The sequence below is a fragment of the Portunus trituberculatus genome, chromosome 44 (assembly GCF_017591435.1).
Source record: "Portunus trituberculatus isolate SZX2019 chromosome 44, ASM1759143v1, whole genome shotgun sequence".
In the NCBI taxonomy this organism is placed as follows: Eukaryota; Metazoa; Arthropoda; class Malacostraca; order Decapoda; family Portunidae; genus Portunus; species Portunus trituberculatus.
Window position 1 is genome coordinate 9,298,869 of NC_059298.1, and position 5,516 is coordinate 9,304,384.

At 39.9% G+C, this 5,516-nt stretch overlaps 1 non-coding gene across 1 annotated transcript; it reads right to left on the reverse strand.

Moving 5' to 3' along the window:
• Positions 1 to 3,413: 3,413 nt before the first annotated feature.
• On the reverse strand, positions 3,414 to 3,487 carry Trnai-aau. The gene has a single exon. It is a non-coding gene; the product is annotated as a tRNA-Ile (tRNA).
• Positions 3,488 to 5,516: the final 2,029 nt, after the last annotated feature.

The following is a 5,516-nucleotide window of genomic DNA, read 5'->3' on the forward strand; positions in this document are numbered from 1 at the left end:
ATTCGAACCCGGCCCTCTCGATTGTGAGTCAAGCGTGCTAACCACTACACTACGCAGTGTGTGTGTGTGTGTGTGTGTGTGTGTGTGTGTGTGTGTGTGTGTGTGTGTGTGTGAAGATATGAGACAGAACAACACAAGCTTAAGTTAAACTATCATGACTAAAAGGAAGAATGAAATAAACACACACACACACACACACACACACACACACACACACACACACACACACTACAGGAAAAGGAATAAAAATGTATATTATCTAAGAAACTGAATAATTTTTTTTTCTTCAGACCAGCACCACTTTTATATCAAGCCTGAATAATTCATACTCACTCTAAAATGTATGACGAATCTCCAGTGCCGCAGAATATAAATAGAACATAATGTACAGTTCCCTAAGCACTATTTTCCTTGTGGGATTGACGTACGAACACTTTACAGGTTTAGCAAGGAGGCCAAAGGAAGACAGTGACCTGGATTACTTACTGGTACTCATCCTTCACCACTACGAGACAGCTTCAGCTCATTTGCAAGCGCCTGAAGAAGCTTATTTTTGAAAATTTTTATAATCTATACATTAATTCACAGTGGTGGTTGTCCATTACAAATTATGAGTGGAAGGGGAACATAAATATACTTGATAATCTGAATATTGAGAGTTTGGTGTCGAATAAGCAGCGTGGATTGAATGGACGGGAAATATATGGACGACTGGGAGAACTTGAACAAAGGGAGTCTTGTAATTATGTTGTGTTGGAAGTTTGTATAAAAGGCAGGACACACCACCACCACCACCACCACGACCACCACCACCGCTACCACTGCTACTTCTATTGTTATTACTACTACTATCAATAATAATAATGTCATCCATAACCTTGTAATATTAACACAAAAGGAAATAGAAATAAAACGAGACCTTGAACATTGCACTTTGAACTGTCCTACTTTGTCAGTAAGAAGCTTTAAGAGAAGATTAGGCCTTCATATGAACAGCGACGATAGATGAACAAAAGGTATACTAGTATGACACAAAAGTTTACCACGTGAAGATCTACTGGTTATTTTATTTTCCCTTAAATTCTATTCTTATAATGCCTAAATATCTATACACATGGTTGGAAATCTTATTAAGCCCATAAAACCAAGAGAGAGAGAGAGAGAGAGAGAGAGAGAGAGAGAGAGAGAGAGAGAGAGAGAGAGAGAGAGAAAGACGATGCCGGTCCAGGAAAGGCAAAATACTCGGAAGAAAGGAAGGAAGGAAACAGATGGAAGGCAATCAAATATCACAAACAACTCCAGCATTTCACAGCACGAAAGTAACAGGTTAGGTTAGGGTCCGTTAGGTTAGATGGGTTGTACGTACATGACACAATCTTGCGGCTCAGTGAAGGCTCTGTGCTAATAGAAATGTCTCGCTCTTACTGCCTAGTCACTTTACGTCATTAGATTAAGCCTTAGTGATTTATTGACTCATAAATCTAGTGACGGAAACTGCGCTGGTAATGAAAAAATAAATATAATGCTCTCTCTCTCTCTCTCTCTCTCTCTCTCTCTCTCTCTCTCTCTCTCTCAAAGGTTATTAAATCATTTTAGCTCTCTCTACTTCTATTTTTCATTGACATTTACGGAAAGGTTCCAGAGCATTAACACTTCATATAGTTGCTTCTCTGACGTGTCTCCTTGAAAATCTCTCTCTCTCTCTCTCTCTCTCTCTCTCTCTCTCTCTCTCTCTCTGGCAAAACGCAATAAGAAGCTCAGACAAACAGAAGAGTCCAGAGAGAGTCGCTCCGCTAACTCTTAATGCCACTTTTGTTTTACTTTGATAGTCAAGAGTAAACTTTCTCCTCCACCCTTCTTCTCCCTCTCCCTCTCGCTCCCTTCCTCTCTCTCTCTCTCTCTCTCTCTCTCTCTCTCTCTCTCTCTCTCTCTCTCTCTCTCTCTCTCTCTCTCTCTCCTTCTCTCACGGGGGTGTCAGAACAATGGCTTGGACTACGGGTCTTGCATTTTAGCCTCACTCTGGGATAGACATTTTCCTCTTAAAGCAGGAAATGGCCAGCTGGGGACCTACGCGTCGAGGAGATGGCGAGGCGACGGCCGTGGGAAGTGGACGTAACTCTAAGGTAGGAAAGGAGGGAAGCGAGGGATGGATAGCAGGGAAAAAGAAAGGTGGAAGAAAGGAAGAGAGGATAATAGGGAATGGGGAGTGGGAGAATGAGAGAGAGGGAGAGGGAAGGATGGAAAGAGATGGGTAACAGAGAGAGAAAGGAGGAAGGAAATTTAAGTCTATAAAAATAAAGTAAGAAAGAAAAGGAAGAAGGAAAGAGAGGGGTGATTAATAGGAAAGAAAGGTGAAGAGAGAGAGAGAGAGAGAGAGAGAGAGAGAGAGAGAGAGAGAGAGAGAGAGAGAGAGAGAGAGAGAGAGAGAGAGAGAGAGAGAGAGAGAGAGAGAGAGAGAGAGAGAGGCGAAGTGCAATAGAAGTAAATATAGTAAATACAACAAGAAAGGAAGGGTGGAGATGGACAGCTGAATGACAATGAAGATGCGATGAAGTTCCATTTAATTAACGAAACAGAGAAAGAAAAAAAAAGGAGAGAAATTATATGGAACTGATAATTTCCCACCATAAAACATAAACAGAGACAGAAAACAAGCAAATGCGTCACGTGAAAGTATAAAAGAAGAAAATAAACAGAAGGGAGATAAAATTGGAGCGATAAACTCCACTAGAACCACAAAAACTAAGGTCATGTTAGCCCTAAAATTCACAAGCAGCTCTACTTCTACTTCTTCCACTAAATGCCTCCAACTGCCGCCGCTGAGGTTAGGAACAACAGCCACTATGGAAAGAGAGGTTATGGAGGCGGTAGTGGAGGGTGAAGGAGAGATAGAAAGAGAGGGAGAGAAGGTGAGAGATGAGAGACACGGAAGGTTGGGAGTGGAGGAACGGAGGAACTGACCGCGAATTCCGATGTCTTTTTTTCCTTCATTTTTTACATAATAGAATTTCCTCTCGGATGAATGACGTAATTATGCGCGGTATAGTTTTGATTACCGGCGGCCAGACTGACTGCTGCGGTCTGAACGAGGCCAGACAGGATTCTTTACCTTTTCTTTTTTTTCACCTTTTTTTTTCATTACTGGATCTTTAGAAATCAGTGAGGGTCAAGTTACTGTCTTCTTTATGGTCTAATAGTCTCCCCTCTCTCAGCACTGTTAGTTAATTGTTGTCTCACTGCACCGCCTTCCTTCACTTCCGTTGCGATTCATGTGAAACGTCGGCTAACCCCCAGAAATGAATGCTCAAATATTCACACATACATAAGTGCAAAGAAATGTTGATTATCTATAGAAAAAAATAAGTAAATGAAAATAATAAAAAAAAAAAAAAAATACATCGTTATCGCCGATGTGGCCCGTAAGGGGATCGAACCCTCGACATCCGCGTTATTAGCACGGCGCTCTAACCAACTGAGCTAACAGGCCGTTCGAACCAATATAAAACCAAACTCAAAATATTACTGTATATATATATATATATATATATATATATATATATATATATATATATATATATATATAATTCAATTTGTGTGTTTAATTTCATGTAAAAATAAAGAATAATTAATATGAAAGTAAAACTGACTGACTGAAAAAGACGTGTAATATAATCTGTCAACTAACAGGCCCATCTTTACTTGCTTTACTTGTCTGCTTAGGTTAAGAATGTGGTTTGTTAACATTAAAAGCTCACGGATCTAAGGCATATCAATGGAAACGGATGCCCATATTATTTCACCCACTGAAACTATTTCGTGGTATTAATTCCCCCATTCGACACCACTAAACAAGCCCCAATTAGTTTACCTGGCATTTTTTCGTCCAGCGCGTGTGATCGAATTAGTTAAGGGTGATTAATATGTAGATTCATTATAGCCACCACTAGGCAGCGTTAATATCGCCATCAATATTAAGTCCGGCCTGAGTCAAGTTATTAAGGGCGAGCAGCGGGAGGGAACTACGTCATCTCGCCCAAGATTTACCGCGCTGCTCGAGTAGAAAGGTTACATCGACACGACTTGCTCTCTTATCTGTGAAGCGAAGGCTGATTCACTGCCACTCACTCACTGTCCACTCAGAAACAGTGACTCAGTGCTATACTATGTTATAGTTTGCTTAATTGTGAAGTCACGTTGATTGATTCACTACTACTAACTGTTCATTCCAAAATAATGAATTGTTAAGAAGATAAATAAGAAAATTACTTGATTATTTGATAAGTGGTGACAGCTGACTCATTGTTGACAAAAGTGATTCTGTTTTATTTTTCCTTTCTTTATAATAGAGCTAATTCTCCCTTCATACCGTGTAGTTACTTGGTGTACACTAATTCAGTTAAATCAAATAGTTTTTATATGTGAACTCTAAAGATCTATTGCTCTGTAACTTTGCACTTTTAAAACTAAAGAAATCACTATATTTCACTAGTTGTCTAAAAAAAAAAAAAGATGATATATTTAATCCGCTCTTAACTCGATTATCTGCCACCACAACAGTTCACTACAAGCCTATAAAATGAGATAAAACCACTAGTTCTACCCAACCACAATTCAAACAAGGAAACTCGTCCACAACGCTCCCAAGAAGACATCCTTTCTTTAAAACCATTTCCTAAACCGTCACCTTTAAAAGCGAGAGAGAGAAAGTAAGACCTTATAAAAACCATAAATAAAAGAGGTAAAAAAGAAAGGAAAGAAAAAAAAAAGATAAAAAAAAAACATCACGAGGAGAAATACGACGTAATGTTGCAATGCTCTACTTTCCCCAGGAGCGTTAGTGAAAAAGTGAAGTGAATCACGGCCCTAGAGTTTCCTGCCTCCTTCAGGTTCACCGGAGCTCGTGCCGGGAGGTGCAGTCAGGGAACATACATGGAAAAGCCAGTCGAGTTATTACCTCACTCCGGAGATCCTTGTTGGCCGGTGAAATCCTGGGGCACCTCCGGAACCTGAGAGAAGAGAGAGCGTGTTCAGTATATATATGTATGTTCGTGTGTGAGTATGCATGCGTATGTCTTCGTCTGTCTTCTCTCCTCTTTCTTCTTTTTCTTTCCTACACCTTCCCTCATCCCGTCGCTCTATGCAGCTTCTACAAATAATTAGATTGAGCTTAAGGTGGTGAGCAAGATAGTGTGAGATTTATGAATAAGAATCGGACTTATGACTTCAACTTACGCACCTATTGTCGATGTGACATTCATTCATTTCCATCTTTTTCCATCGATAGAAGTTAAGTAGTTTAGAAAGTGAACAAACGTGTAATTTAGAGCTTTAACGTTTTCCTTTTACCCTCCATGTTTTCCCTTCGTAAATATATAATCTTAGAGCACCAACCACGTCAGCCATAAATTCTTGGGAAAAAAAAATGCTCAGAATGCAATAATAAGAAAGTAATGCCTGTAATCTCAGCGAGACAAGTCCCCAAGGGTGACGAGTGACGAATGAGACAATGGGTGAGT